The sequence below is a fragment of the Aedes albopictus genome, chromosome 1 (assembly GCF_035046485.1).
Source record: "Aedes albopictus strain Foshan chromosome 1, AalbF5, whole genome shotgun sequence".
Taxonomy (NCBI): Eukaryota; Metazoa; Arthropoda; class Insecta; order Diptera; family Culicidae; genus Aedes; species Aedes albopictus.
In genome coordinates this window covers 217,874,365-217,899,059 of record NC_085136.1, presented here as the reverse complement: position 1 = coordinate 217,899,059, position 24,695 = coordinate 217,874,365, and the positions used below count along the sequence as shown (strand labels likewise).

Genomic DNA, 24,695 nt, shown 5'->3' with positions numbered 1-24,695 from the left:
AAGATGGCGGACCATATCCAAGATGGCGGACCATATCCAAGATGGCGGACCATATCCAAGATGGCGGCTATGGGATGGTAGTTTGAGCTATGATACCATGCAATATGGGTATCTTTCGGTCGGGCATGATGAGTAGAAGTCAAAAATCGATATTTAACGCCATTATGAAATCCAAGATGGCGGCCACGGAATGGTAATTTGAGCTATGATACCATGCAATATGGGTATCTATCGATCGGGCTTCATGAGTAGAAGTCAAAAATAGATATTTGACTCTATTTAGAAATCCAAGATGGCGGACCACATCCAAGATGATGGCCACATAATGAGAGTTTGAGCTTAGATACCATGAAATATGGGTACCTATCGATCGGGCTTCATGTGTAGAACTCAAAAATGAATATCCAACGCAACTTTGAAACCCAAGATGGCGGACCATATCCAAGATGGGGGCCACGGAATGGCAGCTATAATACCATGCAATATGGGTATCTACCGATCGGGCTTTATGAGAAAAAGGGTAGAGGGTCATGATAGATGGTAGGGTAGCGGGTAGGATAAACGGTGAGCAGACGGTCGAGTAGAGGGTTTGGGTGAAGGATAGAGTAGAGAGAAGGCTTTTTTAATGTACACCAGGGCAAGTTGGAACGGGTGGGGTAAGATAAAACAGCGGGTTAACATGATGTTATCTAATGATGGTAAACAGTTTGAATGCATTAACATATAGTTTTTGATTCAAATAATCTTTTGGCGAAGGATAAATTTCCAAATTGTTTTGTAATCTATTTAAAAACTTTGCGTTTCATCTTGCGCCACCCGTTTCAACTTGCCCCGGTGTACCTTACGATTAATATTTGAAATTTTGAACTGAAGGTGTTAAAATTAAAAAAAATCTTTATAAAAATTTGTTGCTGCGCCGCGAAGATTTTGAAAATTTCAAAAGGTGCCGCGATAGCAAAAAGTTTGGGAACCTCTGATGTAGCCGAAAGACACATTACCTTTTCGATGTTACTTTGATAGTGCCCAGAATAACACCATAAAACCCACAAACATAAATGGATGTAGAGTATATCTGGTTGTAATTTTATATCCAAACATGGAATGATGATCGACCTGGGCGTGTTAATGGAATACCTGTAAGTACGAGACACCGGAGACGACCTTATAGTTGAAGTCGAAATACGTATCTGTCAAAGGATACAAACTAAAAGAAACAGTACTTAACACGATTTTCTTTTTAAAACATGCAAAATTTCTGAAAAGTTTACGTATGGTTGGTACGTAAAGAGAGTTTGTGAGGTGCTGAAGGAAAAACTCAATTACTCTATTAGAAATCATTATCTGTGTAAAATCTAACTTCTACAGTATTTTAACGTTCGGTTATACTACACATAGTGAGCTCTCTTTATTTGATTTGTTAAATAAATGAGAAATGTTGAACACTGCAGTCAAAATTACATGAAATTACAATAACCACACATTACATACTTTTAGGCGTTTATCGGGTTATATTTCAGCCCCAATTTATAAGTCTTTCTTCTATTCTTTTTGAGTTGTTATCATCTCCCTTACTTTTTGTATTGTATCTATACGGATCTGAATATAACGATAGCGTAAATTTTGTGCAGAAATTGAACTCGAGAAAATTATCAGATATTGAGGACCCACAATGAAGATTTTTTTTGGAGCTACACCATAGACTTTAATTTTTTTCGTCAAATCATGCTTATTTTATTGGAACTTGACCTTTGATAACTAATTTATTTGAAGATTTAAATTGTGAGACACCTTGGGCGTTAACGGGTTAACTGTGGATGAAAAACAAACAGACGTGGTTTTAAGCATTTTGTACAATCAAGACCAATTTTCATTCGCATAACGTAGAAGAGCCATCTATCTTCTACGCTACAGTTTAAAGTTTTGTGATGATAAATAAGGAAATTGCGTTAGCAGTTATGATACTTATAGAGACACTTGCTTGCAAAATTTCATCTACTATGATCAATTTGTTTGAAAGCTACTGGTGTTGATGTGGGTGAGTGTTAGTGAAAATTTTTCGTGTTTTTCATATGCGATGTTTGCCTATTCATAACTTTTGAATTTCTCTGCCAATTTTCATGAAATTTTTACAAAGGTTGTTGATTGTGTGTATATTATGCCTGGAAAATTTGATGATTATTGGTATAGTACTTTCAATAGTTTAATCGAAACAATAAAGGGTGCTGACTAACTGCTGTCTGAGGGGCTAAAATCACGTTCAGTCCCAATACATATTTCGACTATAAAATTGTTGATAGTGCACTGTTTTTTTTTTTTTAATTTTGCCTATGCAACAAATAATCGGCGTTAAGTCAGACCGGACCGTCTGTTTTTCAATGTTTTTGAGAAAATGTCCTACAAGCGCTTGAAATTTCAAATCTCTGGCATTATCTTCAGAAATAACATTATTCATTTATGTAATGACACATCTGCATCAAAACAACGTCGAAAATTTCAGGTTTAATGAATTCCTCAGCTTATCTTTACCTGCCCAAAAAATCGCGTAGTCCACTTTGACTGAACGTCGACCAAATGTGGATTGAGAAGTTTGAGTTAAAAATTTTAGCCATTTCCTTTGCCAAATTCAAAAGTTACAGCGCTGACAAGCAGGGTCTCCAGTTAGTCTAATGGTCAAGGCTTTGGATCGTCAATCCGGAGACGGTGGGATCGATTCCCGTTCCGGTCGGGAAAATTTTCTCGACTCCCTAGGCATAGTGTATCATTGTACTTGCCTCACAGTATACAAATTCATGCATGGTAGGCAAAGAAAACCCTTCAATTAATAACTGTGGAAGTGCTCAAAAGAACACAAAGTTGAAGTAAGGCAGACCATGTCCCAGTGGGAACGTAGAGCCATGAAGAAGAAGAAGAAGAAGAAGAAGAAGAAGAAAGCGCTGACAAGCAAAACTAGGGGCTGTACAAAATTAGATGGCGCACATTTTACTCTTTCATTGTTACAACAAAAAGTATGGCACTGATTCACTTGAAATTTTGTAGGTAAAGTGAACACCCCTTAAGATGATGCCGAATTTGAGCAGTTTTAATGCATCTGTTGCAGAGTTACAGCTGTATTTATGTGTCCTGATTATTGCGGATACAGGCTTTATGTTACCTTACCGAGGTCACGCTGGATGCCGCTATTTGGATCATACGTCTATAGTGAGCAGATGCTTAAAGTCAACAAGTCCATTGATGTACACTGAATTATCCAACCTATCCCTCAAAATTTGATTGTTTTGAGTGAAATGAAAGCCTGTCAATAGAACTAGGTATTGTTCTACGCGGAGGGCAAAAACATAAAAACTATTACTTTTAACCGTTGAGTGGACCACCCTATGCGACGATAAAATATTTGCCTCGAGCTGTTGCGGGAGACGATACAACTGAATGACGCGATGTACAGGCCGATCAGCCAGTAGTGGATTTTATCTCAGTATACTGGGCAAATAAATGCAAACCATTTAGTGGACTGACGTCAAAGCAACGACGAATCGTTTGCGATTAGAATGTTTTTCGTTTTTAAACAATTAGGTCGGAATTCCTCCGGGCGTGGATTCCAGGCAATTATGTTATTATGGGAAGCTGACTCAAATTGGAATCGGCTCTCTTAGAAGCGGTTCTCTCGAGTGCGAGGCAAAGTTTCCGACCGGAGAATCGTTCCCACAATGTGCTAGATACGCATCTTGCAAAATTACCCCTTCGGCAGAAACTTTACGCCATCGGAGCGAGCAAAATCAATCATCTCCAACCTACATTGAAAGGTGAGTCTCGTGAATAAACGTGATCATTTTTCTCGAATTCAATTTTCTTACCATACGACTATAACGCACATTTTCTGTTCAACGGTCGTACTAGTATCGATCGATGTTCACCAGATTGCTGTGGCACGTACGATTTCGATTAGTCTGTCCGTATACTTGTGGCTCCTCTAAGTGGACAATCATATTCGATCAAACACAACGAAACATACTCGATCACCATGTGAAGTTGCGCTCCAATATAATAATTGCGGATCTGTATGAAGAGGTTGCAAAACTTTGAGCGGACCTCATGCCTCACATAGATGGCAAAGCATGCAAAGTATTATTCGTCTGATCTATTTACATTTTTCAGAGATTCCGTACATCAACGTTGCTTCTTAGTCCCTAACTACTTGCTAAGCATTCGCTCTTCAGCTTTGACCACGCTACATAAAATGAGGCCAAACTGCTTAATCCTAGATCAATTAGTCAACGGTCCGAATTAAGGTAAATCGGCAATCAACAGCCAAATGTGGCAATGTGTGACACAACTAGCAATGCATGCTTACGTTCGTTCAGTAGAACCTAGTGTATGCACAGACCCTGATCCAGTCGCCACCAATCATTTATGATGCAAATTGTGCTCCAGCTTTGCCTCAGACCGACGACGACTGACAATGAATCGGATCGAAGTCAAACGACACATGACCTGAAAGATGTCCACCCACCACCTCTTGTTCTCCACAAGATGTGGCGCGACAACAAACGTACCTAGGAAAACATCGATTCGATTCTGGTGGGTACGACAAGTACGATCAAATTGGTTTCAGGTACAAGTAGGAACATACGACATATACCAAGTGACTACTGAAATTAATGCGCCAGAGGCGCTACTTTTCCTTGTTCTCCTGTTATGCACCCACAGTATGATATTGTGTCTATAAGTGAACAAAATCTTTGTTAGTTCGGAAAAAGGACACACGTTGTTACAGTACCCTTTTTTTAGTTGTTCTCTACATTATTATATTGTATCGGCTTCGTCATGCTTCACGACATTTGAGCCACTTGATTATTTTTTTTAAGTTATAGTGTTTAGGTTTAGTTTAAGTGCTCAAAACGCCACATTTAACCCACCATCAGTCGCTTGCGTGTACTGAGTACACGCATCTCAGAAAAATGCAAAAAAATAATCGAAATTCGCACCAAATTGAACCGGGTGTTGGTCCTATTCCAAGATCCACTCTTCTTCTTGTTAGTAAGGCAGAAAAAAATAAAAAAAATGCACGGAAAGTACTCGAAAAATACGTAATTCTAACCTCACATTTTAAATGTGTACTCAGTACACCGGCGCGACCGCTGGTGTAACTTTTTTATGAACCAGACCGTTACACGAGCGGTCGCGTCGTGTACTCAGTACACGGCAAACGCTTTCAATTATGGTTTATATGCTTTACTAGATACAATGTTGATGTCTTCGGCAAAAATGTCCAACTGGGTAATGCACGTCTGATAGTGGACATGTGGAACCGGTCAATACGATCTGGTCCTGCCCCGGGTGTCGGAATGGCCCTCGCGGGAACCTGTTTCGTGGACATTTCAGTTATGGCATCAAAACTAGGCATGCGACGGCTCTATCTTCATGATTTTTCATGTACATCATCTTAGTAACCATGAAAAGGACCAGTGACCTCCTTGGCCAACCCGTGGCCACCGGAATGTGCCCTGGAGGAACCTGTTTCGAGGACATGTTGACCATGACACCAAAACTAGGCTTGCAACGGCTCTATCTTCATGATTTTCCAAATCAATTATTTTAGTAACCATGAAAAGGACCAGTGACTTCCCTGGCCAACCCGTGGCCACCGGAATGTGCCCTGGAGGAACCTGTTTCGAGGACATTTTGACCATGACACCAAAACAAGGCATGCGACGGCTCTATCTTCATGATTTTCCATATCCATTATTTTAGTAACCATGAAAATGACCAGTGACCTCCCTGGCCAACCCGTGGCCACCGGAATGTGCCCTGGAGGAACCTGTTACGAGGACATTTTGACCATGACACCAAAACTAGGCTTGCGACGGCTCTATCTTCATGATTTTTCAAATCAATTATTTTAGTAACCATGAAAATGACCAGTGACCTCGCTAGCCAACCCGTGGCCACCGGAATGTGCCCTGGAGGAACCTGTTTCGAGGACATCTTGACCATGACACCAAAACAAGGCATGCGACGGCTCTATCTTCATGATTTTCCATATCCATTAGTTTAGTAACCATGAAAATGACCAGTGACCTCCCTGGCCAACCCGTGGCCACCGGAATGTGCCCTGGAGGAACCTGTTTCGAGGACATTTTAACCATGACACCAAAACAAGGCATGCGACTGCTCTATCTTCATGTTTTTTCATATCCATTATTTTAGTAACCATGAAAATTACCAGTGACTTCCCTGGCCAACTCGTGGCCATCGGAATGTGCCCTGGAGGAACCTGTTTCGAGGACGTTTTGACCATGACACCAAAACTAGGCATGCGACGGCTCTGTTTTCATGATTTTCCATATCCATCATCTTTGTTACCAAAAAAACTGCGAGTGACCTCTCTAGCCAACCTGTGGCCACCGGAATGTGCCCTGGAGGAACCTGTTTCGAGGACATTTTGACCATGACACCAAAACAAGGCATGCGACGGCTCTATCTTCATGATTTTTCATATCCATTATTTTAGTAACCATGAAAATTACCAGTGACTTCCCTGGCCAACCCGTGGCCACCGGAATGTGCCCTGGAGGAAAATGTTTCGAGGACATTTTGACCATGACACCAAAACTAGGCATGCGACGGCTCTGTTTTCATGATTTTCCATATCCATCATCTTTGTAACCGAAAAAAACTGCGAGTGACCTCTCTGGCCAACCCGTGGCCACCGGAATGTGCCCTGGAGGAACCTGTTTCGAAAACATTTTGACCATGACACCAAAACTAGGCTTGCGACGGCTCTATCTTCATGATTTTCCATATCAATTATTTTAGTAACCATGAAAATAACCAGTGACCTCCCTGGCCAACCCGTGGCCACCGGAATGTGCCCTGGAGGAACCTGTTTCGAGGATATTTTGACCATGACACCAAAACTAGGCATGCGACGGCTCTATCTTCATAATTTTTCATATCCATCATCTTAGTAATCATGAAAATGATCAGTGACCTCCCTGGCCAAACCGTGGCCACCGGAATGTGCCCTGGAGGAACCAATTTCGTGGACATTTTGACCAAGGCGCCAAAAATAGGCATGCAACTGCTCTATCTTTTTGATGTTATATATCCATCATCTAGGGTAAATCGCGAATTTTTACACACCTTAAAAACTCGCCAATTGTTGCACATCTCATAAGCAAAGCATGGAGTGTGCAACAATTAGAAAGTTTTCAAGGTGTGCAATAATTGACGAATCACCATAAATAATCGTGAAAAAGACCAGCGCTCACGGTTCCTACTCAATATGAGGGCGGTCATGCATATAATTTTCGCTTATAGCATGGTGAATCCGTTAATTTGATACCTATTTGCCACCCAAAAGCGTTTATTGTATTGTATAAAAATATGTTCAATCTTGTTTTGTTATTTTCGAATAGAAAGAAATAAAAAATATTTTTTTTGCTTCACGGAGCCGAAGTTTTTTTGTATTGTGGTTTTGGTTACCAACTGATTTGTATACAATCATACCTCGCTATAACGTAGCCTCGATATAACGTAACTTTTACCTCGATATAACGTAACTTTTTTATGGTTCCAATGTTTTGCTATTTGAATAATAAGCGTGATTCACGGAATAGTCTTTATGATATTACGCTCCTCCTGGAACCAAGTCTTCTAGCCAGTTTAGCGTTATACGAACAATTTCGCAGTTATATGATAGTTTTCGGTGTCATCAATTTTGTTTAGCTGCTAACTGCAACATGTTTACGTTTCACTTAACGAATGAAGTTGAGTAACTGCAACGCCTGACAGATGTCATCAAGCCATCAATGAACGTAAAATGAATGTGAACTTCATGTGACTGTTCATAGACCAGAGGAACTTATTCATCTAGCGTGAATGAGGATAAAGCATCAGTTACTTCTGCATTTTGTTATATGAAGATTCTGCTTTTTCTCTTCGTTTAATTCATCCACATTCATTCAATTCCTCCATTCTATTAGGGCAAACATGGCACATCATTTTGACGTTTGGCGGTGCGATAACTTCAAATTTGTTGAACTTACCGGACTTACAGGTAAAAGCATTACACGGAGACAAAACAGTACAGTTTGAAAAAACAAACGCGTTTGTTGAATCTCAATCTAATAAAATAGTAGTTTTAAATCGCAAATTTGTTAATTCAAAACCACGAGATCGGTTTGATACAACCGGCAAATTTGTTGTTTCTACTACCAGCAATGTTGTCATAATAATAACCGACGTCAGTTACTTCAAACCAATGTTTTGTCATTTTTACCGAAATGCAGTCGGCTGTTTTTACTAAATCTTAGGTTGATTAAACTGCCTTAAACAAACCAAAATATGAGTTTGATTTTACCATTCCGGTGGTTAAATCAAACCAATATTCCGATCAACGCAAAAATAACAAACAAATTAGTTTGAATCAAACCAAATTACTGGATCATATTTTCCAATATCATATTTGTTTTTTTTTTTTATTTTTCCTATGTCATAACCGCATTTTGCAAAGTCTGAGCAGTTCAGTTAAACAAAAACTCAGCGATATTTCGTTATTTAGGAACTTACGAGAGTTGCAGGTAAGTTTATTTTCTTAATTATTAGATGTGTGAAACGATAATCTTGATTATGATTGAATTCACAGAAGAAAAAAAAAAAAACATTACGAGAACTAACGTGCCGATTAGATGGATATCTTGCCTGCGAATTTGTTGGACCTCGTTTTATCACCATGTTAGACGATTGCCGAGGTTGAGGTGGAACAACTCCGAGAAGATCGCACAGCTATAGCAAAGAGGACGACAAAACCGTACTGCCAGAGATGGTTGCCGTCGGGTACATCCACTCGAAAAAGAGGCGCGACAGCATTCGAGAGCTGCCCAAGATTGTACAAACGATTGGATTCAATTTTGAGGATGCGTTGGATCTGGACAAGGATGCATTGGATCTGGAATGGCGACGAGCCTGATTCCCTGTGAAGCTCTTGAGACCGGGACAGGTTCAGCTAGCTTTCGTTGCGATTGTGAAGCAGTTTGTGAAACAAATTTATAAAACTTTTAAGTACCACGAACTAGAGATGCTGTCGAGGATTCTCCACATAAACAACAGAGAAGAACAGAAGAAAAAATATTTCTAGCGAATTTATATATTACATTTAGGTAAATAAATATGTGTAGTTTATAATTTATTTTAAATGATTTTCCTTGTCATAAAAGCAATAATGAGAAGAAGAGCAATCCAATAAAAACAACAAATTTGTTGGTAAATTCAACCGATCACGATGTTTGAAATAAATCATATCACGGTTGTTCTAAACTGTTGCATTTGGTTTGAAACAACTAATTTTGTTTGTTGATTTTGCAGCCGTCATATGAAACAACCATCCGGGTAGTAATTTCAAACTGACTTTGGTTAAATTTATCGACAAATCAAAAAAAAAATAACAACTACATATTTAAGTTTGGTTTAACTAACGTCGTTTGTTGAATTTAACCAAAATGTCGTTTGTGCCAAATTCAACATTGAAATCCGGTTGAAATAAACCAAAATGCATTTGAATTTACGAACGTTTTTTCTCCGTGTTGCAGTTTAACCTTTTCACCGACCGAACGTCTACTGTACTTATTCTTGACATATCATTCCTACTGAAACATAGCCTTCAAACTCCAAAAGACATGACAGTAGACAGCAGTGGAAGCAAATTCGGATTCATGCGATACTGCGAGTTATAACGCCGGGGCAAGTCCGCCTTGTCTTAGAAGAACCCTGCAGAAAATCGCTTAAGAAATTCTTTGATAAATCTCTAGAGAAATTTCTTGATAAATTTCTGGCAAAATTTCGTGGTATATCCCCCGGATGATTTTCCACCGAAATATGCAAAGGTATTCTTGGTATAATTCCTAAAGGAATTCATGGAGTAATCACATGAAGAATTTATGTAGAAATGCCACGTGAAGTACCAGCGGGAATTTCTGGAGGGATTCAAAGCAAACTTCTAGAGGAATCACAGCGAGAATTTATGGAAAATGCAAAATTCCTAAAGGAATCATTAAAAGAAGTGCTTTGAAAGAAAATGAGGCATCGCTGGAGTAATTCAGCAGGGTTTCCTGGAACCAACAATCTTTGATTGAATCTCTGAAGAAATTCCTGGTGGTTTTTGCCGAAATCCTAGAAACAGGTTCCTCCAGGGCACATTCTGGTGGCCACGGGTTGGCCAGGGAAGTCACTGGTAATTTTCATGGTTACTAAAATAATGGATATGAAAAATCATGAAGAAAGAGCCGTCGCATGCCTTGTTTTAGTGTCATGGTCAAAATGTCCTCGAAACAGGTTCTTCCAGGGCACATTCCGGTGGCCACGGGTTGGCCAGGGAGGTCACTGGTCATTTTCATGGTTACTAAACTAATTGATTTGAAAAATCATGAAGATAGAGCCGTCGCATGCCTAGTTTTGGTGTCATAGTCAAAATGTCCTCGGAACAGGTTCCTCCAGGGCACATTCCGGTGGCCACGGGTTGGCCAGGGAGGTCACTGGTCATTTTCATGGTTACTAAAATAATAGTTTTGGAAAATCATGAAGATAGAGCCGTCGCAAGCCTAGTTTTGGTGTCATGGTCAAAATGTCCTCGAAACAGGTTCCTCCAGGGCACATTCCGGTGGCCACGGGTTGGCCAGGGAGGTCACTGGTCCTTTTCATGGTTACTAAAATAATTGATTTGGAAAATCATGAAGATAGAGCCGTCGCAAGCCTAGTTTTGGTGTCATGGTCAAAATGTCCTCGAAACAGGTTCCTCCAGGGCACATTCCGGTGGCCACGGGTTGGCCAAGGAGGTCACTGGTCCTTTTCATGGTTACTAAGATGATGTACACGAAAAATCATGAAGATAGAGCCGTCGCATGCCTAGTTTTGATGCCATAACTGAAATGTCCACGAAACAGGTTCCCGCGAGGGCCATTCCGACACCCGGGGCAGGACCAGATCGTATTGACCGGTTCCACATGTCCACTATCAGACGTGCATTACCCAGTTGGACATTTTTGCCGAAGACACCAACATTGTATCTATTAAAGCATATAAACCATAATTGAAAGCGTTTGCCGTGTACTGAGTACACGACGCGACCGCTCGTGTAACTTTTTTTGATGCGACTGATGGAGGGTTAACATAGTAACATGTACTTTTATTATATTGAAACTGCTAGTTGTAAAGAACATTAAACTGTTTTTTTTTTAATTTCTTTGTATTTGTGAATTTTAACATTAAACTGGTGTTAATTCACCAAAAAATGCAGAATGCATCGATTTTGAATAGAAATTTAAAAGTGGGACTGTTATCCATAGAAATTCAACAGTATGACAATTTGACTTGACCTGCTTACCATTGATCAGTCTTTGAACAAAGCATGTTATTGTTTTTTATTACGTGTCATGAAAATACAGCTACAAACTCTATTTGTTTTACTGAACGTTGATGAACCAGTTGTATATCAATGGTCAAAATTTGGGAAAGATCGGTTACTCTACATGAAGTTAAAAAGATTCTAGTAAAAAGCATAATTATCCGATACCCAACTTTGAACTGTTTTATCGTCGGATTCAATGAACCGAATACAATGAAATTTTGACCATTTATGACTCAATAAACTTTGAAAAACTTTTGACAGCTACAAACGTTCGTCCCATTTCTAAACGGTCCAAGCTTCTCATGTCGGATAGATGCTGGTTGCATCACACACACATGAGACTGAAAGCAACGAATGACATTAATCCAGATTTCGAAACAATTGAGCAATTAATCAAAATGGGCCTGTAATTTATGAACGATGATGGCGTGTGATTTGTATCTTTGCTGTTGCACACTTTGTTCGAACTAGTTATATGAAGTGTGTCACCAGAAACACTGTCGTAGGAAGAAATTCTAATATGAAACGGAATTTGAAGAACGACATTACATCAAAAGTGAGTCCCACGAGTTCTTCATTTCAGATTGACCATACATTTTAAGAACCATTTGTCATTACAAATCATATTGATTTATTTTAAATAGCATAAACATATCGTCACATTCCAAATTTGTTACACTTCTCATGCAATCAACAATATCAAAGATAATCTTCATATCGAGCTACGCTTCTGCTCCTCAATTTCGTGCGCTCCATTATATTCCCAAAAAACCTTGACATTAATGTCAAAGCAACGGAGTGTAGTCACCCATCATTTTTCCGATCCCTCACCCCAAGTTTTCCTTGAACCGAATGCCAGGCCAATATGCTCAACAGTTTCAAATTAGGATTTACTCCTTCCATTCATTGGTATGCAACATAGCATATAGCTACTGCTGGTGCTGACGACGACTACGATGAGAAGAGGTGGTGTTTTTCATTGAGGTACGGTTCCAAAAACAGAGAATCCTTCTTTTCACCTAGACAGGTACATACAGCTCCAACAACCATCCGTGGCGTAATCGTGAAGTTCTTGTGCTACCAGCAGAAGAGTTCAGCAATCCGAACAGAGGGGGGATCCAACCAAAGCCATCCGTATAGCTTCGAGTCATATTACGACGATACGAACGACGTCGTCGCCGTACCCAAGCGCATAACCACGGGTTTAGATGGCATTTTCGCTACTACTGTTACAAGTACATAACTATGGGGTGCTGCAGTGCAAATTCATCGGAGGAAGTTTACTCGCACCACCGAACCAAGTATTTGCAGAATGTTGAATTTTCCCATTTTTTTTTCCTGTTGTGAAAAAGGAAAACAACGCAAAACGAGGATGCCCCTTGTTCGTTCAGTCTGGAATGGGTTGAGAAACCACTCCTTGCAGTTGTTTGCAGTTCACTGTTTTCTGCAATAGTGTGACCAATCGATTTTCAATACTGGCGAGTTACACAACAAGAATCAGATTATCAAAAATTGTTCCCGTCGAGTATTTTTCTAAGGAGCCCTCCATGAATTTCTCCCTGGATTCATTCGAGGGTTCCTCCTGGTACTGCTAAAGGAATTCCTCTCGCGATTCTTTCAGGGATTCCTTCAGAATTCTTTTAACCTTCGTTGTGCATTAGCTGACGCTCGATGTTGTGAACGCTTACACGCTAAAACCGCTTAGCACTAAAGTGCATAATTTCCAGACCACACCAAAAATGTGTAACACTTACACATCCACAAAATCAGCTCCTGCGTTCGCAAAATCGTGAAATTCGCAAAAAAAATTGTACGGCAATCTAGCTAGGTTTACTAGTGGCCTAGAAAAACAAAAAATAAATCGACTTTTCGCATCTAGAAGAGTGTACGAGCTGTTTTTGTGAATGTGTAACACATTTTTGGTGTGGTCTGAAAATTATGCACTTAGGGCTTACACATTTTAGGTGCTGAGCGGTTTTAGCGTGTAGTAGGGTATCGGGATGCTTCGTTGGCATAGCCCCCTCGTTCGGCCTTTCTCAATGTAAACCAAAAACTCAAACAAACACGCATAACTGGATATCGGAAAAGCTATGCGCTAAACAACTGTAACATTTCGTTTCAATTTTAGCACTTTGGAGCATTAAAATTGAATGAAAATGTCACTTTGTTTAACTTTTGTAGATGCCATGATTCTTCGGCTTAGTGGGTAGTCTATACACATGACCTTAAATGGCATGATTCTGGAACATTTCGAATTGACTTTTTAATAACTGAACATTTGATGCGACGTTTAAAGACGCTATTTTGAACTTGTGTATTTGTTTTCAACGAATAATAAGGTACACCGGGGCAAGTTGAAACGGGTGGGGCAAGATGAAACAGCGGGTTAACATGATGTTATCCAATGATTATGAACAGTTTGAATGCCATAACACATAGTTTTTGATTCAAACAATCTTTTGACGAAAGAAAAATTTCAAAAATATATTGAAAACTATTTCAAAATTTCGCGTTTCATCTTGCCCCACCCGTTTCAACTTGCCCCGGGGTACCTTAACTATTTTACAAATTGAATGTGGGCCGAATATTGAGGACATTTTTTTTCACTATGTACCCAAATCTTGGCCCATCAGTAAAGTGACGTCAAAACAACGATAAAAAGGCGTCAACAACATTTCATGCGTAAGAACCAGAAAGAACGAACAGGAAGAAAGATTTTGTGAACGGTGACTGTAAAAATATAACACAATAATAGGGTTGCGTTGTTTTCGTTACTAGATTAAGAAAGAACTTTAGTTAAAGTGATTTATTTATAGTTTTTTGAAAATTAGGCTCCGAAAGTGTAATTTAAAAGTAAGATTGGTGAACAAACAGAGATAATACTTCAGCAGAAATATTGAAAAAATAAAATAATAAATGGTTCTAGTGCATAGAAAGCAATAGGCCAACGTTGTATCCATTAATAGGCCAATTTTTGTACCATAGACCAACGTTGCATACCATCGCATCGAATCTTTTCAGCTTAATTAAGTAAATTCTTCAATATTTACGTAAGTTTACTTCCAATTGGCGAAACATGCATTGCCTAGAGTGTGTAATAGGGTCAACATATTATTTCTAGTGCTATTAATTCATGAGTTATGGTCAAAATTGTCAAGGTGGCTTGCAAATTAGGCCAAGGAATGGTACACATACCCTATGTCTGTCTGGGTCATAACCCAAGTAACAATTCCATTGCTGATTGGTTTTGTTTGATTTTTATTAGGGTTTTATTGCAACAATAAGTAAAACTCACAGTTGTATAACTACTTTTATGAAAACCATTGATGATTTTTTTTTATAGTATACTTGAAGATATCCATAAAACGAGATTTTAAGAGTAAACAAAACTCTCCGATATGTAAACCTTCTGGCATTCATTATTACCACAATAACACTGTTCAAAATCTCAACAGATGGCGATCCGTTCGATTAGAAACGACATCTGTTGGTGAAAAAGCAAAAACACTACGACACTGCTAGGTTTCTTGTGGTCATCATGAAAGTAAACTTGCTTTCGTTTTTTTTCGCTAATTATAGTGGACGCCATATTGAAGAATTAGCTGACGTGAATGGAAAATAGTTAATTTTGCTCAAAAAATCTGATAACATAACATGCTCACATAAATAAACTCTCTCAGCTGAGTTTTCTTGTGATTCGAGATTTATTTCATTCCAGAAGATTCATTTCATTTATTTAGTTAACATCAAATTCATGATAATACTTAGGGACAATGGAAATTTCTTAAATTTCGCGGACTACTACTGTGAATTTCGCGGCAATTTCGCGGTCTCATATTTTGGACCGTTTTGTTGAAAAAAAAACTCCAATTTTGCATGTCATATGAATGATTTACTTTGTTTTGTGAGGCGTAATCATGTATTCCCCCAAATAAGCAACAAATTTGATAAAAAGTATAACCAAGCATAAGTACTGTCTAATATGTCATAAATTCGTAACTAACTTTACACTGTCCACAGTTATCAGTTAATTTATGCTAAAATATTTATAATTGATCGAAATTTTCAGGGTATTTTTACAATTTTACCAAATTTCGCGGCAATTCGCGCAATTTCTCAAATTTCGTGGCCATAGTCCAATTTCGCGTATTTCGCGGCATCCGCGAAATCGTGGATTTCCATTGTCCCTAAAATACTGAATTAACAATTTGCCGCCATAAAACTCGATTTGCAGCTGCAGCTCTCCAACGTCGGTCACGCCCAACGCTCGCTAGTTCACGCTCCACCTGGTCCGCCCATCGTGCTCTTTGCACTCCACGCCTTCTTGTACCAACCGGATGGTTAGCAACCATCAACTTTGCAGGGTTGTTGTCCGACATTCTTGCAACATGCCGTGCCCAACGTATCCGTTAAACTTTAGCCACTTTCAGGATGTTGGGTTCACCGTAGAGTGCAGTGAGCTCGTGGTTCATCCTTCTCCGCCACACACCGTTCTCCTGCACGCCGCCGAAGATCGTCATTAGCACGCGTCGCTCAAAAACTCCTAGTGTTTGCAGGTCCATCTCGAGCATGGTCCATGTCTCGTGCCCGTAGAGGACCACCGGTCTTATTAGCGTTTTGCACATGGTGCATTTGGTGCGTGAATGAATCTTTTTAGACCGCAGCTACTTCTGGAGCTCGCAGTAGGCCTAACTTTCGCTGATGATGCGCCTTCGATTTTCACGACTTACGTTGTTGTCAGCCGTCAGTAAGGGTCCAAGGTAGACGAATTCCTCCACCACCTCGAAGGTATCCCCGTCTGTCGTAACATTACTATTCAGACTGATCCGGTCGTGTTCGGTTCCCCCTACCAGCATGTACTTTGTTTTTGAGGCATTCACCATCAGTCCGACCTTTGCTGCTTCGCGTTTCAGACGGGTGTACAGCTCTGCCACCGTTCCAAATGTTCGGGCGGTAATGTCTATGTCGTCCGCAAAGCACACAAATTGACTGGATTTGATGAAAATCGTTAAGCCAGGCTCGTCGCATCACACCTTTCAGAGCGATGTTGAAGAGTAGGCATGAGAGGCCGTCACCTTGTCGCAGTCCCCGACGAGATTCGAATGACCTGGAAAGTTCACCCGAAACCCTTACGCAGTTTTGCACACCGTCCATCGTTACTTTAATCAGTCTAGTCAGCTTCCCAGGAAAGCCGTTTTCGTCCATGATTTTCCATAGCTCTACGCGGTCGATACTGTCGTATGCCGCTTTGAAGTCGACGAACAGGTGATGCGTTGGGACCTGGTATTCACGGCATTTCTGGAGGATTTACCGTATGGTGAAGATCTGGTTCGTTGTCGACCGGCCGTCGATGAAGCCAGCTTGATAACTTCCCACGAACTCATTTGTTTTGGGTGGCAGATGACGGAAGATGATCTGGGATAGCACTTTGTAGGCAGCATTCAAAATGGTGATAGCTCTGAAAATCTCACATTCCAAATGATCGCCTTTCTTGTGAAAGGGGCAGATTACCCCTTCCTTCCACTCCTCTGGTAGCTGTTCGGTTCCCCATATCCTGACTATCAGCCGGTGCAGACAGGTGACCAACTTTTCTGGGCCCATCTTGATGAGTTCAGCTGCGATATCATCCTTACCAGCTGCTTTGTTAATTTTGAGCTGATGAATGGCATCCTTAACTTCCCTCAGCGTGGGAGTTGGTTCATTTCCGTCCTCCGCTGCACTGCACAGTGGCCGGAAGCCGGACAAAACCTCAAAAATCGACTTCAATATTTTATTTTTCTAATATTTTTCTTCCATTGTAGATACTTTAACTAAGAAATCCCCAAATTTTCAAGTCATTTGGTAGAAAATTGAGTCTTGTAGATTTTTTCGAAGTTGAAGTTTTGTGTGCTATAATACTAGTATTTATTGTCTTTATTTTATGAGCTTCCTTCATGAGTTCGTTGTAAAAGTTAGGAGGACTTGAATAATGTGACAATATTTTTTGTATTTTTGGGTATGAATAACCATTACATTTCAGGGATTGTTTGGAATTCAATCACAAAATTATTATGTTTTTACAATATGCAAACATATTGACTTTTATGAAATATTGAAGAAAAACTTCATATTAAAGAGATCCAGTACTTGTTTAGGAAACATCAGAAAACGACGTCGTATCCCGGATCTGACGTGTAATTTTGTCTAGTTTTTGGCTATATAGGTCACTGTTTGCGCATTTTTGCGCTAAGCGCCAAAAAAACTTTTTTTCTTCTATCAGGTCACAATGGAGCCGCATGGTTGTGGAGGAAGTGATATTGATTGAAGTTTAAATTTTATCTTAACATTGAACTATGACTTCAGAATACTAACATTTTAGTGTAATTATCATTCTGTAAGAGACTTTCACCAAGTCAGATGGTCATTGTGGGAAGGAGGGGGGGGGGTCTGATAATGTAATGGCCACAGCTTTAACAATTTTTATTATTTTTTTTTTTAAATATTAGGGTAAAAATACTAGACTTCGCCCCCCTAAAATTTTGCTCTAATCTCTAATGGGATTTGTATGAAGGGGGCGAAGACTTGAGCAGTGGCGAAAACTAGTGCTTTTACCCTATATTATTTTTAGACATAAAAACGCAAGAAGATGGATACTCCAGTTAAAAACAGTAAGCTGGAGAGGAAAGGAGTGATGACTAAGTATGAATAAGCCTTTATTTACTTAGACACTACCTACATGTTGCTTCACCAGATACAACTAACTCTTTTAACCTTCAAAATAAAAGAAAGACAAAACCAACTTTGAAAAACATGTAAAAATAACTACAAATCATTGCTCATTGATTTTCTTAAACTGGTCGTTCCTTCGATTCATCTTAATCGTTAGAATTGCTCAACAACCATGGAAGCAATCTTCTCACGAACTTCTATCGAAGTTTCAATATATAGTGATACAAATTCGTCGACATCTACGCGTTTCTTTTTTACATGCACATCGCTACAGTTCAAAGCAGCAATTATCTATAAAATATAAAAGGAATTCACTAAACGGCGTGAAACGCTACGTTAAATATTTTTTCTGCGTAAACGTCGCGATCACCAAGGCAATCTTTGAATATTTTAATCGCAATTTTATGAATCGAACATTTTACGCTCTTTAGTGAAACCCCTTATATTGGTTTTGTAAACTTGAAGTTTTATTGTATGTTATTCATGCGGTTTCGTTAGACACATTTCTACTGAACGAGACACAGAGTGATAAAGATTTTGAAAATATTTGCTGGAACTCTACTGTTCATCAATATGATTACTGATCTCTGATGATCGTTTATCAAAAACTCCCTTCAATATTGCGAATATAAATTGCCAATAGGAAGCAATCAGTGAAGTACTAGATTGAAAGTAGTGAGCTGGATTTTTGTATGGTGAGATGATCAATTCTCCGTTTCTGCAATGAAATGGTGTAAACAGCGTGGGTTATATGATTTCTTGCCTAATTTGATGCTGTTTGAGCAAAACTTTGGGTAACTGTGTTGTTGAAGTTGCATGAAATAAATAATACAATAACACAGCTACCCAAAGTTTTGCTCAAACAGCATCAAATTAAGCAAGAAATCATGTAACTCACGCTGTTTACACCATTTCATTGCAGAAACGGAGAACTGATCATCTCACCATACAAAAATCCAGCTCACTACTTTCAATCTAGTACTTCACTGATTGCTTCCTATTCTTTATAGATAGGGTTGTTTCGGTTGCTTCGACAAGTGATAGCAGAGATCGATGTACCTTACAACCCAAACTCGGAGAGCATATATGAAATTGTTGAAACGATATTGATAAAAAGCTGTTCAAATTTTACGCAGTTCACTATATTAGACTATCTGACTCCTCCGTGTACCGTAAAATGGCACGTGGTCTATGGGCAGTCCCTGAGAATAGACCACGTCTTGTCAGCCAACATTGGTGTGTATATGAATTGATCCATTGAAAGAAAACGTAGGTAAACGATTTTTTCTAATGATTTATGTACTTTTGAAGATTTTGGACCACCCTAACAGCAACAAATACACAATTACAGTTTATTTCAATACCAATACACGATTCAAGAACCCCCAAATTAATAGGTTAATCAAAATCTACGTTCAGAAAGCACATCGTGATAGCTTATTATCGATTATTTTTACATGCTTTCCATAATCAGCAGATTTCAAAATTTTGAACCACCCCAATAAAGTAAAATCAAAATATATGAAAAGTTCCATATCAGAAATAGATTTAGGGAACTAAAATCATCATAACCTGTGAATTTGAGAAATTTCGGTTAACATTTGAGGTTTTGTCCGACTTTTGTATGGAGGCCCGCCACTGTGCACTGGTGTCGTCGTTTCCTCCGTTGCCGTGGTCTCCCGTGCCTACGTTCTCCACGCCATTCAGGTGCTGATCGAAGTGCTGCTTCCAACTTTCGATCACCTCACGTCCATCCGTCAAGAGGCCTCCGTCCTTATCCCTGCACATTTCGGCTCGCGGCACGAAGCCATTGCGGGATGCGTTGAGCTTCTGGTAGAACTTCCGTGTTTCTTCAGAACGACACAGCAGTTCCATTTCTTCGCACTCCGCTTCTTCCAGGCAGCGCTTTTTCTCCCGAAAGAGGCGGGTCTATTGTTTCCACGTTCTGTCAGGTCCCTTGCTGCAGCATTACCGCCCGCGCTGCGTTCTTCTCCCCCAAAACCGTTCTGCACTCTTTGTCGAACCATTCGTTCCGTTCATTCTGTTCCACGTACCCGATGATGCTCTCGGCTGCGTCGTTTATGGCTGCTTTCATTGTACTCCAGCAGTCCTCTAGAGGGGCCTCATCGAGCTCGCCTTCGTCTGGCAACGCGGCCACGAGATTCTGCGCGTATGCTGAGGCGACATCCGGTTGCTTAAGTCGCTCTAGGTTGTACCGTGGCGGTCGCCGGTATCGTACATTGTTGATGACGGAGAGTTTTGGGTGCAGTTTGACCATCACCAGATAGTGGTCGGAGTCGATGTTGGCGCCACGATAGGTCCTGACGTCGATAATGTCGGAGAAGTGCCGTCCGTCAATCAGAACGTGGTCGATTTGAGATTCCGTCTGCTGTGGTGATCTCCTGGTGTAACGATAAGGGAGGCTGTGTTGGAAAATGTGCTACGTATGGCCATGTTTTTGGAGGCGCGATCGTACTCGCGTTCGAGCTGCGCATAAAATGCGTCCTTGTCATCATTAGTGGGAGTGTGGGCTGTGCACCTTTATTATGCTGAAGTTGAAGAATCGCACCCCTGATCCTCAACCAGCACATTCTTTCGTCGATCGACCACCAACCGATTACGCGCCTCTGCATATCACCCATTACGCACCATGGATACTGGCCAACACACCTCCTGCAGCGCTATGCCGAACCCGCGGTCCTTCAGTAGATCGGCGAGTATGCGGGTGCTGCCAATGAAGTTAAGAGATCGGCAGTTCCACGTACCGAGTTTCCAATCGCAAGTTCTTTTTTGTTCGCTGGGGTCGTTGCCGTTGGTTTCGGTTCGTATTATTCAGTTACTGATTTTTCGTTACAATGGTTTTTACGGCTGGCTCGTAGGGCCTGACACCAACCCCCATACTTTCCGGAGGACCATATCGGACGTTGATCAGCCGCCCCTAACATGGGGATCAGACGCTGTTGTGAGCTGCTCCTCCTGGAGAACAGACTCTCAAGTTTGCAGAAGCAAACCCCATCTTCCCTGTCAGCCTACCACCAAAGTTCCCACCGGGGTTGGTTATCCGATCTTCCCTAAGGTTGCTCGTAGTTTCCGGCCAGTACCACGAGGAGGTATGGGATCTGTATTTCGCAGCATACCCAGCCTTTACCGTGCCACTTGTAGTATGAACCTTTACTATTATACTAAAAAAGTACTTCCAGTATGTGACTTGATTTCAATTAGTTGGTAATGCATCCAACCACCACAAGACATTTCTGGTAATTCTGGATCCTGGCGCTACCCACTGTGCTCTACCTTTTTATCAGGATTAGAGAAAATTGGATAAAGTTTCCTCTCAAATTTGGGTAAATTTGAGTGATATTACCGAAACTAGATTTTCTAAAAAAGTTCGATTTTCTTTTTTTTTAAGTGATTACGGCGGTAGCAACACTGTGCTTATGTTCTACACCGCACCCTTTCCCTACAATTAGAGTATCTGTACGCACAAATCTCAATACGAGATTGAGAAAAGTTGGCCGTGAGCACATGAAAATTCCCTGAGCTTGAGACTCGCGATGTTAGTGCACATCACATTAGCATTGCGAGTCTCAATGAGACGTCTCAATGAGACAAGCTCCAGGTACAGCTTGTGATAGCGCAACACCGCCCGCCCGGTTCGATTTACTCCCGAATCGTTCAATAGGATGACATTTCTAGATGATTTTCTGCTGGGACTGTGTTGACGTAATCCGGGAGCGGAGGACGTTCTGGTCATAGGTGTGTTGGGGCAGATGGAATACAGCCGGAGATAGTTTAACTAGGGGAAAGGTGGTAAAAGAATCAATTGTGGCGTATCATCAAATGACGTATGTCCACAATTGATTGGAAGACCTTCTGATTGATGATTTTCTAGGCGTGTTCTATTTGATGGAGAGAGATGCAGGATCATTTGAGTGGAAGAAAAATGGCACAACCGATTATGTTCGGATTGATTATAATCGCAAAAACTAAAGTTTCAACAAAGGTTATTTTTCCACCTTACAAATAGTGAAGCGACTAGGAACGAAAATTATTTTTAGGTTATCATGTTGAAAAATAAGATTTTTTTATGAAAAGGAGTTCTAAATAATTATTGGGGTCACTATGACCCAGACAGGCACGTTAAACGTGTAGTTGGAAGCATAAGAGATATGATGTGGGCAACATCTTTGGCTAGGGATATTGCATTCTCAATCGATAAAAACAAACCCAATATTTATTTGACCCCCAATTTGCCCCATTTTATCCACTTATCCGCGAGCCGTTAGGACCGCGCTGGGTACAAGCAAGCGGTCGGTTACGGTTTTGACGTTTTGTGCGGATATCAACTGGTTGATTTCACCGAATAGTTGACGATGGCAGATAACCAAACCGCTACGATTTCCGCCTAAAAAAACGTCAAAATCCGAATCGCTTGTACCCATCGCCACCATTATCGCTTGCGGACAAACTGATTCAATCCCTGGATAACTATCGATCTCGGTATTTCTGCATTAATGAGATGGGATGGAATCAGGTTCACAAGGTCTAATCTGGGCCGTCGCTGCAATTCTTTTTCACTGACGAACATCTCAATGTGACGAGTCTCACGAGACGTCTCATTGAGGCACGTACACTAGATTTTTCATGAGCATGCTATGATCTCAAATCTCACAAATTTTCCTGAAACGCATTTCAAACCAGCGCATGGCACACTGTCTCATTCATGTATACATGAGCTTTCAGATACTCCTACATTTGCTTCTAGGAGCCTCTATTTTTGTTTCAACACACAGAAGTACGTAGGCGTGTTGTTACCAGTTTTATTTTTCTGTTACATGTTCGATTTTAGCTTGTGGATAATCTACTAATTTTAATGTGCATTTGTAGGGTTCTTCCATCACTCAGGAGAAATATAGCCCTAGCAACCGGAGTGGTTGCATACATTAAGGTCATTTCTGGCGACAAATTACTGCAAGACAGGCAAACTGCTCCCTAGCAGGGACATCAACATGCAGCCGTCTTGCATTAAAACCCGATTCGGGATGGCCAATTAGGATTAGTTTTCCTAGACACAAATAAGCTATGAAGACAGAATAAATACTGTTAACAAAAATGGAATCAGCCAAACAAAACACTGTTCCAGGATTGACTGATGGACCAAAACCAATAAAGGAAACCTCGTCATCCTGTGATCATAAATTGTTATTCCTTTGAGGATAACTGGCCACTTTTGGGTTTTGTGTTGTAAATGTTAATTCGTGTAGGTCTGATTTAATGTGCATTTGATATGCTCTTTTTTTTTCGTAATGAAAAATAAAATAGAGCATTTATAGGGTTCCATCATTGTTTGTCCGAAATTTGACACCCAACGCGGGCTATTATTATATTTTTTTTTATTTGTAACAATGGCGCCCAACGTGGGGCTTTTATTACATTTTATTTGTAATAATGGCGCCCAACGTGGGGCCCGAACCCACGACCCTGAGATTAAGAGTCTCATGCTCTACCGACTGAGCTAGCCGGGCGACCAACCCAACGCGGGCTATTATTATATTTTTTTTTATTTGTAACAGTGTGTGGCCCAAGTCGACACTGTTTTGGCCTGCGTTGAACAAAAATAGTTTTAATAAAAGTTTCCCTTTTTTTCTTTTTGTCAATTGGTTTTTTGTAGTATGGTCCATGTATTTAGTTAGGTTCTTGTCTTTTTTGTCAGTTATTCGAAGTAGATCTCCAAGGCAGCTTTAGTCTTTGCTTTATTGAAGTGTAGTTTTATTGGAAATATGCTGAATGTCGTTATTAAAAAGAGACGTCTGGAACTGTGTCCTGCTAGTTGTTCTGTCATGCACATACATCATGTCTTAGGATCTTGCCTAGGAGATTTACAAAAACACGTGTGTTTGGTCAGATGTTCATTGCGTAGAAAGTCGAGGAAAATAGGTTTCGTTATTGTCAGTTGTTATGTAAGCCTCGCTTGAAGCACTTCCCGTGAGAACCCTGTCATCTGTACACCAACTAATCCGTACCTTCGTACACAGCTAAATACTGTACTGTCAACCGGCGAAAAGCCTACGGGTGAATATTAAAAATGAATAATAATTCTGTCTAGCGCAATGTTTCCTATCGGCCACTATTTTAGTCTAGTCCCAACTGCAAGCTTCTTTCCAATCTTAGCGTCAATTGTCGATTCTGTGTCGAATAGTTTTCTACTTCTCTGTGTTCATCTCTTGTGTCCTTAAATTATCATCGATCCAAAACCCACAGAAACATGTAACTGAACTTCTGATATTTTTCTGTTGGTGTCATAACACCATCTAAGAGATAAACAAAAATACGCCAGGTTGGTCGGTTGATTTGCTTGTCAACTATTATGTATTCATCCCCCTACAAAATTTTATGAAAAATATTCAAATTCGTTCAATTGTCCTATTGGTCCTACCTCGGTAAACCATGTCATTTTCTCATGCGTGGCCTAGAAATGTTAACCTAGTCATACAAACGTAACGTTGTTCAGTTAATAAAAAGCAGTCAGTTTTTCGTCCAAAATGTCACGTCAAACGCATTGACATCAACAATGCGTTTAAGTGTT

The 24,695-nt window shown here is 40.2% G+C and overlaps 1 non-coding gene across 1 annotated transcript; it reads right to left on the bottom strand.

Annotated features, from left to right (window-relative positions):
- Positions 1-23,561: 23,561 nt before the first annotated feature.
- On the bottom strand, positions 23,562-23,634 carry Trnak-cuu (transfer RNA lysine (anticodon CUU)). Its single transcript has one exon. It is a non-coding gene; the product is annotated as a tRNA-Lys (tRNA).
- Positions 23,635-24,695: the final 1,061 nt, after the last annotated feature.